The sequence below is a fragment of the Thalassophryne amazonica genome, chromosome 12, assembly GCF_902500255.1.
Source record: "Thalassophryne amazonica chromosome 12, fThaAma1.1, whole genome shotgun sequence".
Classification (NCBI taxonomy): domain Eukaryota; kingdom Metazoa; phylum Chordata; class Actinopteri; order Batrachoidiformes; family Batrachoididae; genus Thalassophryne; species Thalassophryne amazonica.
Window position 1 is genome coordinate 17,835,337 of NC_047114.1, and position 23,517 is coordinate 17,858,853.

Here is a 23,517-nt window from a genome sequence, read left to right on the forward strand (position 1 = left end):
ACATCCTTTCAATTGTCCAAAATATCAACGTAAACTTGTGCATTTATTGATGATGTAATGACAGCCATCTCCCCAGTGCCTTTACCTGACATGCAGCCCCATATCATCAATGACTGTGGAAATTTACATGTTCTCTTCAGGCAGTCATCTTTATAAATCTCATTGGAAAGGCACCAAACAAAAGTACCAGCATCATCACCTTGCCCAATGCAGATTCGAGATTTATCACTGAATATGACTTTCATCCAGTCATCCACAGTCCACAATTGCTTTTCCTTAGCCCACTGTAACCTTGTTTTTTTTTTCTGTTTAGGTGTTAATGATGCCTTTCGTTTAGCTTTTCTGTATGTAAATCCCATTTCCTTTAGGCAGTTTCTTACAGTTCGGTCACAAACGTTGACTCCAGTTTCCTCCCATTCGTTCCTCATTTGTTTTGTTGTACATTTTTTGATTTTTGAGACATATTGCTTTAAGTTTTCTGTCTTGACGCTTTGATGTCTTCCTTGGTCTACCAGTATGTTTGCCTTTAACAACCTTCCCATGTTGTTTGTATTTGGTCCAGAGTTTAGACACAGCTGACTGTGAACAACCAACATCTTTTGCAACATTGCATGATGATTTACTCTCTTTTAAGAGTTTGATAATCCTCTCCTTTGTTTCAATTGACATCTCTCGTGTTGGAGCCATGATTCATGTCAGTCCACTCGGTGCAACAGCTCTCCAAGGTGTGTTCACTCCTTTTTAGATGCAGACTAATGAGCAGATCTGATATGATGCAGGTGTTAGTTTTGGGGATGAAAATTTACAGGGTGATTCCATAATTTTTTCCTCAGAATTGAGTGATTCCATATTTTTTTCCTCTGCTCGGTCTAAAAAAGTAACCATTACTGACTGCCACAATCTTTTTTTCTTGATTTCTTATAGTGTTTCTTAAAGCCAGAAAGTTGCCATTTGAAATGACTTTAGTTTTGTGTCATGTCTGTGATCTGCTTTTTTTCTACAAAATTAAACAACTGAATGAACATCCTCCGAGGCCGGTGATTCCATAATTTTTGCCAGGGGTTATATTATTTATTTGTATCTTACATGCCTAGAAAAGGGATTTTTCTTCTTCTACAAAGGTGGATTAGAACATTTTTGTGGAACACAGCACCAACTACTGTACATGATGGAACTAGCAATCAGTGTGGGTCATCTTTTCAACCAGACGTGTGGTGCCGTGACATGTCAATCATCCAAGTGGCACCTGGGGTATCCAATCAAATTTCAGCATAATAATTATGTTACCTATGCCATTTATCTTGCATAGGTAACATAATTATTATGCAATTCAAACAACATACTTTATGCATTTTAAATAAATACTGTCATTATTATTGATTTAGAGTAATTCTATTTATTAATGCTAAATACATAAAGCTGAGGATTATGCATTTCAAATAAATAGGATTTATTACAGGAATGAATATGCATCATGTAAGGTTTATTTGGTAGGTTTGTATTAAAATTATCTAAAAAAAGTAAATGGGAATTTGTCATGTAATAAAATTACATAAATCTTAAAAGTTAGGGTTAAATATTTCTGTGTGTTGTGTGTTATCTTATCCCAGTAGTTGGTTCAAGTTGTACTCTAATGTATAATGTACAATTTAAATGTATGCAGTAAACTGAATCTGATTTTAAACGCTGAATCGCAAATTTTGATTTTTTTTTTCTTTGTTACTGTACAGAAAATAATTGTAAACAAGATTGAAAGTGCTATAGAACTGTTGAAGTTCAAGTGGGTGTTACTTCTCCTTCACAGCCTCCACTGACTGTGCTCTGTGTGTCTGATTGTAGTTATTCTGGACATGTATATTTTTTAGCCAATAGCTCAGGTGAAACAGCTGACCTAAAGAACATTTCCACATGTGCCACTGCTTCTGTGAAGAAGTCACAATCAGGGATAATCCTCTGTAAGAAATAATGTGATTCTGACCACACCATGAAGTCACAGTACTTTCGCTCTGTCACAAATAACTGAGCTTGCACCTGATAGTAATATGCATGATCTCTATTCAGTGCATATGATCCATTTGTGTGTTCAATGCAGAAAGAACTCCAGAATCTTTGGCACAATGTGGACATTTTATCGCCAAATCACAGTTGCCACAACAGGTGCAGGAAAGCAGTGCGTCTGGAGATGCACCAAGGTAAGGTCGGCTAGGGCTGATGTGCAGACCAGACTCACAAACTGCCATGTCTTGATGCTGAGCTGCAGCGATAGCTTCATATGTCTGCCTGGCAGTTTTCTCATGTTCACATCCCCACCTGACAGAAAAGAAAACAGAGTTGTTGGAATTTCAAGACTTGATTTAACTAGCATTAAGTGTAAATGTGCCTATTCATGTTTTCAATTTGAAAGGAGTGTGTGTATATTCTATTTCTATACAAACATGTTTTGAATGTTTGTAATGTTACACATGCCTTGTTGCCACTGGCATTGGCATTGGTTGGGGTAACATATTTGCCTAATAAGAGATTTGGATGGATTTTTAAGGTCTGTTCTTGCTGCCGATTTGAACTTTGATGCCGTCACCGTGCCAGCTCTCATGTCAAACCAAAGCCTGGACTGTCCCTGTTGTCGTGTCTCTTCCTCAACCTTTACTACCTTCAACATTCAAAGTAACATTAAAATAAATTACAATACTGTCATTTAATTTTATTTTTGATATTAAGACAATAAGTTACCTGTTCCAGTGTCACCTCCATATTCATGAAAACATCTTCACATTTTGCCATTAGGTCAGAGGCATTCAGCTGACGGTTATGAGGACTGTATAACTCCGTCAAAGGCTGTGGTAGTTTTAGAGAAACCACCTTTGGTTGAAATTGGATACAATACTCTGGTAGTATTCGCAAAACACCACTCTTATCTGATGACGTTGGAGCTGCATTGTCCAGATCTCTGTAGAATTTTTCTATGGCAGCAGCAGACACACAATTTTTCTTCCCAGGTCGTCTTGAATTGGATTTTTATGTGTCTCATATTGTTTCTTGGCAGGATTTGCAAAATCAATCCTTGATGCTTCTTCATAAAGCGCTTTACCTGCTTTTACAGGAGGAAGTCCCCACTGTCTTGGCCCATCAGTGCAACTTTTATTTTCTAGAGGTTTTACAGCAGAGTCATGTGCATAGAGGAGAGCTGTTATGTGCGAGCACACCTCTCCCAGGCCTGCTTTACATGTGCAGTGGCCACAGGTCACTCCCATCCTTCTTCAAAGACACCCAAGGCTTTAGAGGAGCTTCAGCCAAGGACTGACTGTGATTAACCTGAAATGATAAATGTGAAGTGATTATATTATCAACTAGAAGCTCTCAGAAAGTGCAAACCTCCACCAAGGCCATAGGGTCACTGACCCTAAAGAGATTCCCTCCTTGGCACAGTGATCTATTCAACAATTCAGTGTTACAACCAAAACTATGATACATACACTTTTCTTTCCTGTATATTTGACATCCTTGACCATGAAAACATACCACTAGAACTTGGAATCATGTTTATGTATTTTTAGTTGAAAAGTTATTATATAAAAATAATTTTTCGGTAATGGCGGTTTTCTTGTGGATCTAGCTCCATAACATTTGAAGCTACATCAAATCTGATGACACCTTACTGAATCAGTACAGATGCAGCTACAATTTGGTGTTAGTTGTGCATCTCTAGCTTCATTTGTCACCTCACACTGACACATTTTCAATTTCCCTATATTTTTGCATATTCTGGATCACCAGATCCGGAATCCGGATCCGATCATCACCAAACTTTGTTGTTTGATAGAACATTTGATTATGTTACACCTTAATTTTTTTCAAGCCTTTCTGCCTTGTTTTTGTGGAGTTAGAAACTAGAATGTCAAAATTCCCCCTATCCCGCAATGGTGAAGAATCCTTTAAAAAATTCCTGGATCTGGATCGTGATCCAGATCACCACTAAAATTTAATCACTTGTTCCTCTTGTCATTTCCATCCACTCCACAAAATTTCATCAAAATCCGTTCAAAATGTTTTGAGGTATCCTGCTGACAGACAGACAAACAAACAAACACGACCGAAAACATAACCTCCTTGGCGGAGGTAATAACTTGTGTACTATGATTGACATGTATTCCTGACTGTGCTGTTTGTTTCTTAAGTGTGAGTTAAGTCAAGCCAGAGAGATCAGAATGTATACTTATGTGATAATAATATTAGTCCAAATTAGATATATGCATGTGTAAAAAATACCTTACTCGAGAGAAGTTCTTACCTTTGCCATTACTAAATAGCTTGTCCCCCCGGAATGAGAGTAGCACCTTGTCTCGGTCACCCAGCCAGCCACAAAAAACTGGTATGCGTCAAGACTTTTGTAAGCCTTTAAATCTGCTCCAGTATAAGGAGATACCGCATTTACTACATAGTGGTATCGATCGTGCGGGGTGAATTCTGGCAAAGTCGCGTTTTGATCAGGTCAGTGAAGACAGAAGCAGGGAGAAGGTACTGGTCAGTTTCCATGCTAGCTAATGCTAACTTTTGTACATACCGCTCTTTATGTACCCCACGTAAGTGTTCCACTTCCCCAGACAAGCGAACTTGCCTTGGATTTGTAGCATCCATAGCAATTAACCATGAACTAAGGTGGAAAATAACCACAGCAGATACTTTTACGCTCTGTTTATGCTTTCGCATTTGCTATCTACACTCACTTTTTCCATCTGTAATGGCACAGACACGTGACCAAGTGACGTAGGTGCAAAGGGTCAATAGCGCCAAATCACAACAAAGTTGACTCAAGGCGCACACAAGGTCAAACCTTACCAGCGCCTAGAGTAAGCACACATGCGACAGTGGTAAGGAAAAACTCATTCTGATGATTTGAGGAAGAAGGCTCAAGCAGACCAGGCTCAAAGGGGTGACCCTCTGCTTGGGCCATTCTACCGACACAAAAGACAATACAGGAAATTATACAGGAAATAAGAAAAAAAGTGCTTCTTAAGTCTGGACTTGAAAGTCTCTTCAGAATCTGACTGTTTTACTGATGTAGGGAGGTCATTCCACAGAACAGGGGCATGATAAGCGAAAGCTCTGTGACCTGCAGACTTTTTATTCACCCGAGGGACACAAAGTAGTCCTGCACCCTGAGAACGCAAATCTTCACTATATTTCGCAGGTGGAAGAAAGCAGTCCTCATAACATCTCTAATGTGGAGGTCAAAGGACAATGTAGCATCAACAATTACCCCAAAGTTCCTCACTTTCTTAGTGTGATGTATGACACACGAGCATAGGCTAAGCATTAGCTGGTCAAATTGATGCCGATGTCTCACTGGACCAAGAACCATCATTTCAGTCTTGTCAGAGTTTAAAAGCAGGAAATGGCTAGACATCCAGCTTTTCACTGATGCAAGGCAATCTTCTAAGGATTTTTTTGGGGATGAGATTACCAGCAGTTATCGAAATGTATAACTGAGTATCATCAGCATAACAATGAAAGGTAATCCCAAAACACTGCAATATGTGCCCAAGGGGTGTTATATAAAGTGAGAAGAGCAGGGGGCTTAAGACAGACCCCTGTGGAACCCCAAATTTCATGTCACTAAGGTTAGAGGTAGTGTTGTTGTACAAAACAGTGAGAACGACTGGCCAGGTATGATGTCAACCATGCAAGGGCATTCCCAGTAATCCTAAAGTGATTCACCAGCCTATCAAGTAGAATATGATGATCCACATTATCAAACGCAGCACTAAGATCTAACAGCACCAGAACCATAATGTAGCTGACTCACTTGCAAGCAGAAGATCATTCACTACTTTAGTGAGAGCTGTTGTGGAATGACATTTTCTAAAAGCAGACTGCAGTGGCTATAGTAAGGTGGTTCACAAGCTGCTGTCAAACCACTTTTCCAGAATTTTAGAGCAAAATGATAGATTTGATATCGGCCTGTAGTTTTTCAATACACTTGCTTGCCTCTACTGGTGGTTGGCTCTCACTGCGGTATTGTATCACTTCCTGTTCCGGAGCACAGCGGTGTTTTTCTGTATCTGTTAGCTGTTTAATCTGCGCAGTTAGATTGATCTAGTTATCTAGATTACGATTTGTTTCCCAGTGTAATCTTTACGTGCCTTAACTAAAGCACTCCTTCTGCTGAATCACCTATAAATTATTTACACATTATTCACTTTGCGTGTTTTTAGGAATCCGCTAGCTTAGCGTAGCTACTAGCTCTTAGCCGATTTAGCATGGCGGCTTCTCCTGTCTCTCCCGCACTTTTCTGCTCTGGGTGTGAAATGTTTAGTTATTCCTCAGCCTCCTTTAGCAGTAATGGTACTTGTAATAAGTGTACCTTATTCGTAGCTTTGGAGGCCAGGCTGGGCGAATTGGAGACTCGGCTCCGCACCGTGGAAAATTGTACAGCTAGCCAGGCCCCTGTAGTCGGTGCGGACCAAGGTAGCTTAGACGCCGTTAGTTACCCCCTGGCAGATCCCGAGCAGCCGGGAAAGCAGGCCGACTGGGTGACTGTGAGGAGGAAGCGTAGTTCTAAACAGAAGCCCCGTGTACACCGCCAACCCGTTCACATCTCTAACCGTTTTTCCCCACTCGGCGACACACCCGCCGAGGATCAAACTCTGGTTATTGGCGACTCTGTTTTGCAAAATGTGAAGTTAGTGACACCAGCAACCATAGTCAATTGTCTTCCGGGGGCCAGAGCAGGTGACATTGAAGGAAATTTGAAACTGCTGGCTAAGGCTAAGCGTAAATTTGGTAAGATTGTAATTCACGTCGGCAGTAATGACACCCGGTTACGTCAATCGGAGGTCACTAAAATTAACATTAAATCGGTGTGTAACTTTGCAAAAACAATGTCAGACTCTGTAGTTTTCTCTGGGCCCCTCCCCAATCAGACCGGGAGTGACATGTTTAGCCGCATGTTCTCCTTGAATTGCTGGCTGTCTGAGTGGTGTCCAAAAAATGAGGTGGGCTTCATAGATAATTGGCAAAGCTTCTGGGGAAAACCTGGTCTTGTTAGGAGAGACGGCATCCATCCCACTTTGGATGGAGCAGCTCTCATTTCTAGAAATCTGGCCAATTTTCTTAAATCCTCCAAACCGTGACTATCCAGGGTTGGGACCAGGAAGCAGAGTTGTAGTCTTACACACCTCTCTGCAGCTTCTCTCCCCCTGCCATCCCGTCATTACCCCATCCCCGTAGAGACGGTGCCTGCTCCCAGACCACCAATAACCAGCAAAAATCTATTTAAGCATAAAAATTCAAAAAGAAAAAATAATATAGCACCTTCAACTGCACCACAGACTAAAACAGTTAAATGTGGTCTATTAAACATTAGGTCTCTCTCTTCTAAGTCCCTGTTTGTAAATGATATAATAATTGATCAACATATTGATTTATTCTGCCTTACAGAAACCTGGTTACAGCAGCATGAATATGTTAGTTTAAATGAGTCAACACCCCCGAGTCACACTAACTGTCAGAATGCTCGTAGCACGGGCCGGGGCGGAGGATTAGCAGCAATCTTCTATTCCAGCTTATTAATTAATCAAAAACCCAGACAGAGCTTTAATTCATTTGAAAGCTTGACTCTTAGTCTTGTCCATCCAAATTGGAAGTCCCAAAAAACAGTTTTATTTGTTATTATCTATCGTCCACCTGGTCGTTACTGTGAGTTTCTCTGTGAATTTTCAGACCTTTTGTCTGACTTAGTGCTTAGCTCAGATAAGATAATTATAGTGGGTGATTTTAACATCCACACAGATGCTGAGAATGACAGCCTCAACACTGCATTTAATCTATTATTAGACTCTATTGGCTTTGCTCAAAAAGTAAATGAGTCCACCCACCACTTTAATCATATCTTAGATCTTGTTCTGACTTATTGTATGGAAATAGAAGACTTAACAGTATTCCCTGAAAACTCCCTTCTGTCTGATCATTTCTTAATAACATTTACATTTACTCTGATGGACTACCCAGCAGTGGGGAAAAAGTTTCATTACACTAGAAGTCTTTCAGAAAGCGCTGTAACTAGGTTTAAGGATATGATTCCTTCTTTATGTTCTCTAATGCCATATACCAACACAGTGCAGAGTAGCTACCTAAACTCTGTAAGTGAGATAGAGTATCTCATCAATAGTTTTACATCCTCATTGAAGACAACTTTGGATGCTGTAGCTCCTCTAAAAAAGAGAGCTTTAAATCAGAAGTGCCTGACTCCGTGGTATAACTCACAAACTCGTAGCTTAAAGCAGATAACCTGTAAGTTGGAGAGGAAATGGCGTCTCACTAATTTAGAAGATCTTCACTTAGCCTGGAAAAAGAGTCTGTTGCTCTATAAAAAAGCCCTCCGTAAAGCTAGGACATCTTTCTACTCATCACTAATTGAAGAAAATAAGAACAATCCCAGGTTTCTTTTCAGCACTGTAGCCAGGCTGACAAAGAGTCAGAGCTCTATTGAGCTCAGTATTCCATTAACTTTAACTAGTAATGACTTCATGACTTTCTTTGCTAACAAAATTTTAACTATTAGAGAAAAAATTACTCATAACCATCCCAAAGACGTATCGTTATCTTTGGCTGCTTTCAGTGATGCCGGTATTTGGTTAGACTCTTTCTCTCTGATTGTTCTGTCTGAGTTATTTTCATTAGTTACTTCATCCAAACCATCAACATGTTTATTAGACCCCATTCCTACCAGGCTGCTCAAGGAAGCCCTACCATTATTTAATGCTTCGATCTTAAATATGATCAATCTATCTTTGTTAGTTGGCTATGTACCACAGGCTTTTAAGGTGGCAGTAATTAAACCATTACTTAAAAAGCCATCACTTGACCCAGCTATCTTAGCTAATTATAGGCCAATCTCCAACCTTCCTTTTCTCTCAAAAATTCTTGAAAGGGTAGTTGTAAAACAGCTAACTGATCATCTGCAGAGGAATGGTCTATTTGAAGAGTTTCAGTCAGGTTTTAGAATTCATCATAGTACAGAAACAGCATTAGTGAAGGTTACAAATGATCTTCTTAGGGCCTCGGACAGTGGACTCATCTCTGTGCTTGTTCTGTTAGACCTCAGTGCTGCTTTTGATACTGTTGACCATAAAATTTTATTACAGAGATTAGAGCTTGCCATAGGTATTAAAGGCACTGCGCTGCGGTGGTTTGAATCATATTTGTCTAATAGATTACAATTTGTTCATGTAAATGGGGAATCTTCTTCACAGACTAAAGTTAATTATGGAGTTCCACAAGGTTCTGTGCTAGGACCAATTTTATTCACTTTATACATGCTTCCCTTAGGCAGTATTATTAGACGGTATTGCTTAAATTTTCATTGTTACGCAGATGATACCCAGCTTTATCTACACACACCAATTAGCTAAACTGCAGGATTGTCTTACAGACATAAAGACATGGATGACCTCTAATGTCCTGCTTTTAAACTCAGATAAAACTGAAGTTATTGTACTTGGCCCCACAAATCTTAGAAACATGGTGTCTAACCAGATCCTTACCCTGGATGGCATTACCCTGACCTCTAGTAATACTGTGAGAAATCTTGGAGTCATTTTTGATCAGGATATGTCATTCAAAGCATATATTAAACAAATATGTAGGACTGCTTTTTTGCATTTACGCAATATCTCTAAAATCAGAAAGGTCTTGTCTCAGAGTGATGCTGAAATCTAATTCATGCATTTATTTCCTCTAGGCTGGACTATTGTAATTCATTATTATCAGGTTGTCCTAAAAGTTCCCTGGAAAGCCTTCAGTTAATTCAAAATGCTGCAGCTGGAGTACTGACGGGGACTAGAAGGAGAGAGCATATCTCACCCATATTGGCCTCTCTTCATTGGCTTCCTGTTAATTCTAGAATAGAATTTAAAATTCTTCTTCTTACTTATAAGGTTTTGAATAATCAGGTCCCATCTTATCTTAGGGACCTCGTAGTACCATATCACCCCAATAGAGCGCTTCGACTGCAGGCTTACTTGTAGTTCCTAGGGTTTGTAAGAGTAGAATGGGAGGCAGAGCCTTCGGCTTTCAGGCTCCTCTCCTGTGGAACCAGCTCCCAATTCAGATCAGGGAGACAAACACCCTCTCTACTTTTAAGATTAGGCTTAAAACTTTCCTTTTTGCTAAAGCTTATAGTTAGGGCTGGATCAGGTGACCCTGAACCATCCCTTAGTTATGCTGCTATAGACGTAGACTGCTGGGGGGTTCCCATGATGCACTGTTTCTTTCTCTTTTTGCTCTGTATGCACCACTCTGCATTTAATCATTAGTGATCGATCTCTGCTCCCCTCCACAGCATGTCTTTTTCCTGGTTCTCTCCCTCAGCCCCAACCAGTCCCAGCAGAAGACTGCCCCTCCCTGAGCCTGGTTCTGCTGGAGGTTTCTTCCTGTTAAAAGGGAGTTTTTCCTTCCCACTGTAGCCAAGTGCTTGCTCACAGGGGGTTGTTTTGACCGTTGGGGTTTTACATAATTATTGTATGGCCTTGCCTTACAATATAAAGCGCCTTGGGGCAACTGTTTGTTGTGATTTGGCGCTATATAAAAAAAATTGATTGATTGATTGATAGGGTCAAGATTAGATTTTAAGTAATGGCTTTATCCCTGCAGATTTGAAAAATTTAGGAACAGAACCAGAGGATAATGAGAGATTCATCATTTCCAGCACAGCCGGCCCAAGAATGGGCCACAGGTCCAAAAATTTTGTTGGTATACAAGCAAATAAGCAGGTGGTGCTTCTTGCAGATGTAATGTGTTTTTTGTCAGCACACCTAGCGAGATACTATCAAATTCTGTAAATCTAGATAAAATCTCCATGATGGCACCCACCTCAATAGCAGGGTGTAGTGGCTGGGTTAAGGGATGCTGGGATATGTTTAACCTAGTGGCATCTATTTTCTTCTCAAAGTTATCCAAGAAATCTTGTGCTGTAAAAGGAAAGCTACTTATAGTTGGTTCTCCATGAATAAGTGATATCACTGTGTCAAACAACAACAACAAATATTTGCTCATTTTGAAATGGATGCCTGCAACACATTCCAAAAAAGTTGGGACGGGGCAACAAAAGACTGGGAAAGTTGATGAATGTTCAAAGCACACCTAATTGGAAACATGTGAGTGTCATGATTGGTATAAAATGATCATCCCCAAAAGGCTCAACCGTTCACAAGCAAAGATGGGGTGAGGATCATCATGAAAAAAATAGTCCAACAGTTTAAGAACAATGTTTCTCGACATTCAATTGCAAGGAATTTAGGGATTCCATCATCTACAGTCCATAATATAATCAGAAGATTCAGAGAATCTGGAGAACCTTCTACACGTAAGCGGCAAGGCTGAAAACCAACACTGAATGCCCATGACCTTCGATCCCTCAGGCAATGCTGCATTAAAAACCAACATCATTGTGTAAAAGACCTTACAGTGTGAGCTCAGGAACACTTCAGAATACCATTGTCAGTTAACACAGTTCGTCGCTACATCTACAAGTGAAAGTTAAAACACTACAATGCAAAGCGAAAGTCACACATCAACAACATCCAGAAATGCTGCTGCCTTCTCTGGGCCTGAGCTCATTTCAAATGGACAGACGCAAAGTGGAAAAGTGTGCGGTGGTCTGATGAGTCCACATTTCAAATTGTTTTTGGAAATCATGGAGGTTGTGCTCTCTGGACAAAAGAGGAAAAAGACCATCTTGACTGTTACCAGCGCAAAGTTCAACAGTCAGCATCTGTGATGGTATGGGGGTGTGTTAGTGCCCATGACATGGGCAACTTACACATCTGTGATGGCACCAACAATGCTGAAAGGTACATCCAGGTTTTGGAGCAACACATGCTGCCATCCAAGCAACGTCTTTTTCAGGGACCTCCCTACTTATTTCAGCAAGACAATGCCAAGCCACATTTTGCACGTGTTACAACAGCGTGGTTTCGTAGTAAAAGAGTGCGGGTACTAGACTGGCCTGCCTGCAGTCCAGACCTGTCACCCACTGAAAAAGTGTGCCACATTATGAAGAGCAAAATACAACGGAGACCCCAGACTGCTGAACAACTGAAGTCGTACATCAAGCAAGAATGGGAAAGAAGTCCACCTACAAACCTTCAAAAATTAGTGTCCTCAGTTCCCAAACGCTTATTGAGTGTTGTTAGAAGGAAAGGTGATATTAACCCAGTGGTAAACATACCACTGCCCCAGCTTTTTTGAAACGTGTTGCAGGCATCCATTTCAAAATGAGCAAATATTTGCACAGAAACAATAAAGTTCATCAGTTTGAACATTAAATATGTTGTCTTTGTGGTGTATTCAGTTGAATATATGTTGAAGAGGATTTGCTAATTATTGTAATTCTTTTTTATTTACATTTTTCACAATGTCCCAACTTCATTGGAATTGGGGTTGTAGACCTCTAGCCTTATGCTTTAGGTCACACAAGTAATCATTGAACCAAGGTGACTGTGTGTTGGGGGTGTGTGGTTTTAATATAGGTGGCGCAATCATGTTGAATGTTGTTTTGAGCGCTGAGTTTAAACTGTCCACAAGACTGTCTCCTGATTGGGCATTTTCCAAATGTGAAGCTGAGATATCAGGCAGTCTAACTTTGAGTTCAATTGTAGTTGAGGAGTTGATGTGTTGCCACAGCAATAAATAAGGTTGTTGTTCCACTAAACATGGCAGCAAAACTGTAAATCTAATAAGTGAGTGATCAGAGACCACTGATGCAAGAGGCATGATTTCAATATTTGTGACGGCAATACCACATGTGAGAACCAAATCCAGGCTATTTCCACTAATGTGCGTTGAATTCTGAATGCATTGCTGGAATCCTAATGCATCCACAATTTCCATAAATGGTTTTCAGAGGGGATCAGAAGGCTTATTTATATGAATATTGAAGTCACCAATAATCAGAATGTTATTTGCACTCTTTGACAGGTTAGAGATAAACCCACCAAAATCATCTAAGAATTCAGAGTATGGGCCAGGGGACCTATATACAGTGACAAAGTTTTACGGCTGATTTTTATTCTTGTGACTTGGCAATACGTAACATCATGGGCAGAGCAGAGAATCAAATGTTCAAATGAATTATATTTATGACCCCCAACAGCTAATAAACTAAATCTAGAGACTATTAATTGATTCCAACACATCTTTCTGGCAAGGTTACAAGTCCTCTCTATGTCCATTTTTGTGACTTCGGAGTGCTTCACCTTACATCATTGGTGCCAACGTGAATAACTATGTGGCTATATCTAGTGTCATGTTCCTTTGTCTGTCTGCCCTTCTGTAGCATCAGCACCCTGAGATGAGAGGCAATGTTGGGAGCTCTGGCCCCAGGAATACATTTAACGTCAGCGGGCGTCTGTAACCTGTCTTTGCGAGTGATGAAATCCCCGATTATTAAAGCCCGGCATTTCGGCCTAGGGATAGGAGTGGAAGTCACCTGTGGGCTCAAAGAACTAACTGGCACATCCAAGGGAGAAAACCAGTTTACAGTTTGCAGTAGCGAGTGAGATCGGGGTACTGCAACCGGGCACCAAGACCTGTGTGACGTCCTCCACCTAACCACAGTCTGAAAGCCGTCATCCACAGCTGGCGATTTTAGGCTAATGCTAATAGGCATGCCAGCCGGCCCAACACTAACCTCGTCTGGAGTGCCCATAACATCTAACTCCACTGAACTAAGAAGCTGTTCTAGCTTACAGACACAGCTCTCAAAGAGAGCCACCCTCTCTGCCAGCATCGCACAGGATTAATTTAAAGTTTAAAGCAGTGGACTTTGTGCACCAGAAAATTCAAGAGTGTAGCCAAGCTAGCGTAAGCTAACCGCTAACGAAAATGCTAATGTAACCACTCCTAAGATACACACTGGAATAGAATAATGAGCTACAATTCATAGCAGTTACACTGAAAAACTAACAGAAGTATTAGACTAGTAGTAACAACAATAAAAAAAACTGTGGACTCAAAATTTGGCACTCCCTGTTTCAATGTAAACTTGCCACTGAGTTCCCACAAGATTCCACAAGATCCCGTCTACTGTCAATCCAAGAAGTGTTTGACATTTCCTGCTTCACTGTGGACTCAAAATTTGGCACTTTCTGTTTGGGATCCCCTGTACCATGACCGAGCTTCGCACTGCTGCATGGTGCTTCGCTCGTATTAACAAAAAAACTTTCCAAAGTTAAACATATTTGATATTTCCTGTTTCACCGTGGACTCAAAATTAGGCACTTTTTGTTTCACTCTCAAATTGCCACTAAATTCCCACGAGATCCCATGAGATGTCTTGACTTGTCAATCTACGAAGTGTTCAACATTTGACATTTCCTGTTTCACTGTAGGCTCAAAATTTGTCACTTCCTGTTTCAGTCGATACTTGGCACCAAATTCCCACGAGATTCCACGAAATCCGGTCTGCTGTCAATCCAGGAAGTGTTTGACATTTGACATTTGCTGTTTCACTGTGGACTCAAAGCTTCAGCCACTTAAGTTAAAGGCACCTCTTTATGCAACAAAAATATACATAACTTATTATTTAAATAACATAACTTATTTATTAAATATACATAATAAAAATAACTCAGTACTCAAAAAATATATTTTATTTATTTATTATTGATGCACACAGAAACACACACAGCAGAAGTCATGCACAGTGCGTACAGATGTGTGTGCATCATCCCACATCGACAGCTCAGAGTCTGTGAAGGATGAGGCACAGCTGTCTTGTCTGCACAGATAGCTGTCACTTGACAGTCTAAGGCACACCTGTGCACTAATCATGGTGTCTAATCAGCATCTTGATATGGCACACCTGTGAGGTGGGATGGATTATCTCAGCAAAGGAGAAGTGCTCACTATCACAGATTTAGACTGGTTTGTGAACAATATTTGAGGGAAATGGTGATATTGTGTATGTGGAAAAAGTTTTAGATCTTTGAGTTTAGATCTTGGAGAGGAAATGGCGTCTCACTAATTTAGAAGATCTTCAATCAGCCTGGAAAAAGAGTCTGTTGCTCTATAAAAAAGCCCTCCATAAGCTAGGACATCTTACTACTCACCACTAATTGAAGAAAATAAGAACAACCCCAGGTTTCTTTTCAGCACTGTAGCCAGGCTGACAAAGAGTCAGAGCTCTATTGAGCCGAGTATTCCTTTAACTTTAACTAGTAATGACTTCATGACTTTCTTTGCTAATAAAATTTTAACTATTAGAGAAAAAATTACTCATAACCATCCCAAAGACATATCGTTATCTTTGGCTGCGTTCAGTGATATTTGGTTTGGTTAGACTCTTTCTCTGCGATTGTTCTGTATGAGTTATTTTCATTAGTTACTTCCTCACCATCAACAGTTCTATTAGACCCCATTCCTACCAGGCTGCTCAAGGAAGCCCTACCATTAATTAATGCTTGGATCTTAAATATGATCAATCTATCTTTATTAGTTGGCTATGTGCCACAGACTTTTAAGGTGGCAGTAATTAAACCATTACTTAAAAAGCCATCACTTGACCCAGCAATCTTAGCTAATTATAGGCCAATCTCCAACCTTCCTTTTCTCTCAAAAATTCTTGAAAAGGGTAGTTGTAAAACAGCTAACTGATCATCTGCAGAGGAATGGTCTATTTGAAGAGTTTCAGTCAGGTTTTAGAATCCATCATAGTACAGAAACAGCATTAGTGAAGGTTACAAATGATCTTCTTATGGCCTCAGACAGTGGACTCATCTCTTGCTTGTTCTGTTAGACCTCAGTGCTGCTTTTGATACTGTTGACCATAAAATTTTATTACAGAGATTAGAGCATGCCATAGGTATTAAAGGCACTGCACTGCGGTGGTTTGAATCATATTTATCTAATACATTACAATTTGTTCATGTAAATGGGGAATCTTCTTCACAGACTAAGGTTAATTATGGAGTTCCACAAGGTTCTGTGCTAGGACCAATTTTATTCACTTTATACATGTTTTCCTTAGGCAGTATTATTAGACAGCATTGCTTAAAGTTTCATTGTTATGCAGATGATATCCAGCTTTATCTATCCATGAAGCCAGAGGACACACACCAATTAGCTAAACTGCAGGATTGTCTTACAGACATAAAGACATGGATGACCTCTAATTTCCTGCTTTTAAACTCAGACAAAACTGAAGTTATTGTACTTGGCCCCACAAATCTTAGAAACATGGTGTCTAACCAGATCCTTACTCTGGATGGCATTACCCTGACTTCTAGTAATACTGTGAGAAATCTTGGAGTCACTTTTGATCAGGATATGTCATTCAATGCGCATATTAAACAAATATGTAGGACTGCGTTTTTGCATTTGCGCAATATATCTCTAAAATTAGAAAGGTCTTGTCTCAGAGTGATGCTGAAAAACTAATTCATGCATTTATTTACTCTAGGCTGGACTATTGTAAATCATTATTATCAGGTTGTCCTAAAAGTTTCCTGAAAAGCCTTCAGTTAATTCAAAATGCTGCAGCTAGAGTACTGACAGGGACTAGAAGGAGAGAGCATATCTCACCCATATTGGCCTCTCTTCATTGGCTTCCTGTTAATTCTAGAATAGAATTAAAAATTCTTCTTCTTACTTATCAGGTTTTGAATAATCAGGTCCCATCTTATCTTAGGGACCTCATAGTACCATATCACCCCAATAGAGCGCTTCGCTCTCAGACTGCAGGTTTGTAAGAGTAGAATGGGAGGCAGAGCCTTCAGCTTTCAGTCTCCTCTTCTGTGGAACCAGCTCCCAATTCAGATCAGGGAGACAGACACCCTCTCTACTTTTAAGATTAGGCTTAAAACTTTCCTTTTTGCTAAAGCTTATAGTTAGGGCTGCATCAGGTGACCCTGAACCATCCCTTAGTTATGCTGCTATAGACTTAGACTGCTGGGGGGTTCCCATGATGCACTGAGTGTTTCTTTCTATTTTTGCTCTGTATGCACCACTCTGCATTTAATCATTAGTGATTGATCTCTGCTCTCTTCCACAGCATGTCTTTTTCCTGGTTCTCTCCCTCAGCCCCAACCAGTCCCAGCAGAAGACTGCCCCTCCCTGAGCCTGGTTCTGCTGGAGGTTTCTTCCTGTTCTTCCTGACCGTTGGGGTTTTTCCGTAATTATTGTATGGCTTTGCCTTACAATATAAAGTGCCTTAGGGCAACTGTTTGTTGTGATTTGGTGCTATATAAATAAAATTGATTTGATTTTGATTTGATTTGAGTTCATCTCATACAAAATGGGAGCAAAACCAAAAGTGTTGCGTTTATATTTTTGTTGAGTGTATTTGAATCTTCTATGGAACACATCTGAATTGAACTGGCAGCCTGAACAAAGCAAATACTTCACGAGGAGGTTATATGTATATAAAATGTTTATCAAAATATTCCATGATTATTAACTGTCGTCTTCATGTCTAAGGTTCTGTTTTGCTTATACTTGGCCACAAAAGCCATTTTTATTTATTTAACCTTTATTTAACCAGGTTAGTCCCATTGAGATTGAGACCTTTTTTTGCAAGGGAGACCTGGAGAATAATAAAGTTTCCAATTCACCAAACCTGCATGTCTTTAGATGTGGGAAGGAACCAACGTAAACATGGGGAGAACATGCAAACTCCACACAGAAAGGCCACAGGTGGGAATCGAATTCATGACCTTCTTGCTGTGAGGCAACAGTGCTCACCACTAAACCACTGTGCTGCCCAGCTGTCATTTCTTTATGGATTTGTGTCTGCTGGAATCTGGCAAAATTAGTATTAAATGGTGGATAGAAGTGGGAGATTCTCTTGTGAGAAAACACATCTGTGTGCGAAGCGCACAGCAGACCGTTTTCGAGAGCACTACTGATGAAGCATTTGCATGTCTCATTCAATGCATCACCAGCTCGTCATCCATGAATGTCCACCCGATCTCCAGGCAGCTCTTGCCTTGGACAGCCACATTATGTTGCTCCATGCAGTGAACCCGAGGAGGAAGGTGGAGGAAAACCAGTGTAAAAAAAAAAATATGTTACAAACCTGAGATCTTAAGGTTTTGCATTTTTCCATCAATTCACTTTTTAGGTTGTTTTTCAGTTCTGCTTTATTTTAGTTTACATGATGATAAAGGAGCTGTGCATCCCTGTGTTGACAAGCAGAGTGTACAGTATACACTTCCTGAAGCCACCTAAGTAAAAACTATCTGAATATTGGCCCATGTAAATTGCAGAAAAACTCTGCACTCTGCATCTACAGTGTATCAGGAAACTATCTGCAGCACTTCACGTTTTCCACATTTTGTTATGTTACAGCCTGAAATTCATTTTTCTCCAAAATTCTACACACAATACCCCATACTAAAAATGTGAATTTGAATTGTGAATTTTCTTTGTTAGAGTTTTGTGAATTTATTAAAAAGTAATAAATAAATGAAAAACTAAGAAATCACATGTACATAAGTATTCATGATCAGTGGAAACAGGATGCAACTAAACTCAGTTTTGAACTTCATGGCAAAGACTGTGAAATTCAAAATTGAATTTAGTTGCATCCTGTTTCCACTGATCATCCTTGAGATGTTTCTACAGCTTAATTGGAGTCCACCCGGGGTAAAATCAGTTGATTGGACATGATTTGGAAAGACACACACCTGTGTTACATATAAGTAGGGAGGGGTGTTATTTCAAAAAAATTGGAAATCTATAAATGTTTGCATGGAATATGGAAATATGCATGGAATAAACCATAGCAGGATAAATTTTGGGTCATTTGGTTCCAAAAACCCATATGGACGGAGCCAGTGAAGATATTAGGTTCAAAAATTGCCAAAAATATCGACGAAAATGTCATATCTTGAGAACCGCTGCACCTAGAGACTTGAAATTTGGCTCCAAATGTTGCTTGACCCCAAGTTTATATTCAACTTCTATAGTAACAATAAGCCTATCTGGTGTTTTTTAAGAGTAATTGACAAAAAACCTAATTTCAGTACATATGTCACGATCAATTGTAACAAACAAAATCTATGTAGTTTTAATTTCAGGAACATCAGTTGAGTATAATCATCACATGTAAGGAATGACATGGCCGCAACAGAGTGGTTTTCTACGTCAACAGCACATATACGACACATTCGTTACTTGAACTTTTCAAACTCTCCGTCCATATGGGTTTTTGGAACCAAATGACCCAAAATGTATCCTGCTGTGGTTTATTCCGTGTATATTTCCATATTCCATGCAAACATTTACAGATTTCCAATTTTTTTGAAATAGCACCCCTCCCTAATATAATGTCCCACAGCTGACAGACCAAGCACAAACCAAGCATGAAGTTTAGCCTGTCACCGAATAATAAGCCATTAGTAATGATCCAGTAGTTGTAGTTGTAAAACAGCTAACTGATCATCTGCAGAGGAATGGTCTATTTGAAGAGTTTCAGTCAGGTTTCAGAATTCATCATAGTACAGAAACAGCATTAGTGAAGGTTACAAATGATCTTCTTATGGCCTCAGACAGTGGACTCATCTCTGTGCTTGTCCTGTTAGACCTCAGTGCTGCTTTTGATACTCTTGACCATAAAATTTTATTACAGAGGTTAGAGCATGCCATAGGTATTAAAGGCACTGCACTGCAGTGGTTTGAATCATATTTATCTAATAGATTGCAATTTGTTCATGTAAATGTGGAGTCTTCTTCACAGACTAAGGTTAATTATGGAGTTCCTCAAGGTTCTGTGCTAGGACCAATTTTATTCACTTTATACATGCTTCCCTTAGGCAGAATTATTAGAAAGCATTGCTTAAATTTTCATTGTTACGCAGCTGATACCCAGCTTTATATATCCATGAAGCCAGAGGACACACACCAATTAGTTAAACTGCAGGAATGTCTTACAGACATAAAGACATGGATGACCTCTAATTTCCTGCTTTTAAATTCAGATAAAACTGAAGTTATTGTACTTGGCCCCACAAATCTTAGAAACATGGTGTCTAACCAGATCCTTACTCTGGGTGGCATTACCCTGACCTCTAGTAATACTGTGAGAAATCTTGGAGTCATTTTTGATCAGGATATGTCCTTCAATGTGCATATTAAGCAAATATGTAGGACTGCTTTTTTACATTTGCGCAATATCTCTAAAATCAATCAATCAATCAATCAATCAACTTTTTTCTTATATAGCGCCAAATCACAACAAACAGTTGCCCCAAGGCGCTCCATATTGCAAGGCAAGGCCATACAATAACCATGAAAAACCCCAACGGTCAAAACGACCCCCTATGAGCAAGCACTTGGCCACAGTGGGAAGGAAAAACTCCCTTTTAACAGGAAGAAACCTCCAGCAGAACCAGGCTCAGGGAGGGGCAGTCTTCTGCTGAGACTGGTTGGGGCTGAGGGAAAGAACCAGGAAAAAGACATGCCGAGAAGGGGGGCAGAGATCGATCACTAATGATTAAATGCAGAGTGATGCATACGGAGCAAAAAAAGAAAGAAACAGTGCATCATGGGAACCCCCCCACAGTCTACGTCTAAAGCAACATAACCAAGGGATGGTCCAGGGTCACCCGATCCAGCCCTAACTATAAGCCTTAGCGAAAAGGAAAGTTTTAAGCCTAATCTTAAAAGTAGAGAGGGTATCTGTCTCCCTGATCTGAATTGGGAGCTGGTTCCACAGGAGAGGAGCCTGAAAGCTGAAGGCTCTGCCTCCCATTCTACTCTTACAAACCCTAGGAACTACAAGTAAGCCCGCAGTCTGAGAGCGAAGCGCTCTAATGGGGTAATATGGTACTACGAGGTCCCTAAGATAGGATGGGACCTGATTATTCAAAACCTTATAAGTAAGAAGAAGAATTTTAAATTCTATTCTAGAATTAACAGGAAGCCAATGAAGAGAGGCCAATATGGGTGAGATATGCTCTCTCCTTCTAGTCCCCGTCAGTACTCTAGCTGCAGCATTCTGAACCAACTGAAGGCTTTTTAGGGAACTTTTAGGACAACCTGATAATAATGAATTACAATAGTCCAGCCTAGAGGAAATAAATGCATGAATTAGTTTTTCAGCATCACTCTGAGACAAGACCTTTCTCATTTTAGAGATATTGCGTAAATGCAAAAAGGCAGTCCTACATATTTGTTTAATATGCGCTTTGAATGACATATCCTGATCAAAAATAACTCTAAATTTTATGGTCAACAGTATCAAAATGAGAAAGGTCTTGCCTCAGAGTGATGCTGAAAAACTAATTCATGCATTTATTTCCTCTAGGCTGGACTATTGTAATTCATTATTATCAGGATGTCCTAAAAGTTCTCTGAAAAGCCTTCAGTTAATTCAAAATGCTGCAGCTAGAGTACTGACGGGGACTAGAAGGAAAAAGCATATTTCACCCATATTGGCCTCTCTTCATTGGCTTCCTGTTAATTCTAGAATAGAATTTAAAATTTTTCTTCTTACTTATAAGGTTTTGAATAATCAGGTCCCATCTTATCTTAGGGACCTCTTAGTACCATATCACCCCAATAGAGCGCTTCACTCTCAGACTGCAGGCTTACTTGTAGTTCCTAGGGTTTTTAAGAGTAGAATGGGAGGCAGAGCCTTCAGCTTTCAAGCTCCTCTCCTGTGGAACCAGCTCCCAGTTCGGATCAGGGAGACAGACACCCTCTCTACTTTTAAGATTAGGCTTAAAACTTTCCTTTTTGCTAAAGCTTATAGTTAGGGCTGGATCAGGTGACCCTGAACCATCCCTTAGTTATGCTACTATAGACTTAGACTGCTGGGGGATTCCCATGATGCACTGAGTGTTTCTTTCTCTTTTTGCTCTGTATGCACCACTCTGCATTTAATCATTAGTGATTGATCTCTGCTGTCTTCCACAGCATGTCTTTTTCCTGATTCTCTCCCCTCAGCCCCAACCAGTCCCAGCAGATCGTATGGGTGTGTCAGCGATTATTTGAAGAATGATCCACGTTTTAAGCTGTCACGTATCTGCTACTAAGGCACCTCTATGTGCCCCTCTGTACCTCGCATGTGCCACGTATCAACCTCTAGTGATCCACGACCGACTTGTCATTTGAGCCCCGCCCAGCCTCGAATGGCTCGTGTCGCCGCATATGATCCACGTCAAGCTACATATGATCCATGTAGCGCCATGTAATGCGACGTTTAGGCATGGGTTTGGTCCAAACCTCCATCCCTCCCACACTTGGTTCCTTTAAACTGTGGGTTTTCAATTCACAGCATCCATTCAAGATGTTGTCACATTTTTTTTAAATGCAGTCCAAAAAAAGATGCTACACTGAGTGAGTGCGCACTCCAGCGCCAGGGGATACAAATTCTAATGGGGATAACTACTTTGGCATGACACCATCTGGAGTGCGGCATGCGCCAGGCTGCTGTTCACCTGTGTTCCAGAGTCATTAAATGCAGTAGTTCTGTGTGTTCACTCAGACCACACAAAAAAAGACACCACAATGAGGTGGCCACTTTAATTTTATACACCCACTGCTGCAATTGTGTGGATCACTTCTCCCCTAGTGTGCCTTGATTAGAGAGAGTGGCATCAACTCAGAACATGGCACCATTTTGGTTCCGACTGTGGTGAACTACTGAATGAACCTTTAATGTTTTCAACATTTTTTAAATCATTTAATCACATACAGCAACACATCCAGGTACAGGTGCTATCAAAATAAATATAAAAAAGTTAAGCTATCAAATTCACATAAATTTACAATTTATTATGATTTATTTAATTCATTTAAAGCCTGATTTATGCAGCTGCAGCTCTATAACTCTATGTCATGCAATGACGTGTGACAGTTTTAAAGTTCTCCGTCTCGATTATGCTTTATTCTGGACTAATTTGACCCTCAACAAGCTTTTCTTTCTACAATCATCACCTCCAAATCAAAGGTAAGCTGTACAATTTCCTCTTTTTCTGACTTTGTGCTGTACAGTTGCAGACTTTTCTGATCCATTTTTAATCAGTGCACACTGTAAAAACTGTTATAATATGATGGGAGACGAAAGATTGAAAGCAGAAAAGGGTCAAATCACAACTGTTTGTTTCTGATTTAACAGGTGCACGTCAGGCTTCAGGTCCCAGTTTGAACATGGACTGAAAAAATAAACGGTCGGACTTTTAATCCGGGAAATGACTCCAGTCCCACTTGACTCAAATCGGCGAGTGTTAGAGCTGAACTTTAATTTGTACCTCTGCTACTTTGTACATCCAGACTGCTCAGGGTTTTTAATGGAAATACACTGCGAGCGGACGGACATTTTATCCAATGTGAGTGATATGTATGTAATGGATTAGTTACACTCAGGATGCGCTGAACATCTACGGGAATCCTGAATTCGGACCTCCACCTCATTTAATGACCGGGTCAGAATTTCCTCTGCCAAATGTATTTGATCCATTATCAAAATGTAATCAAGCAGCAAATTGTCAAATCTCAGCCTTTTGTGTTTGATGTAAC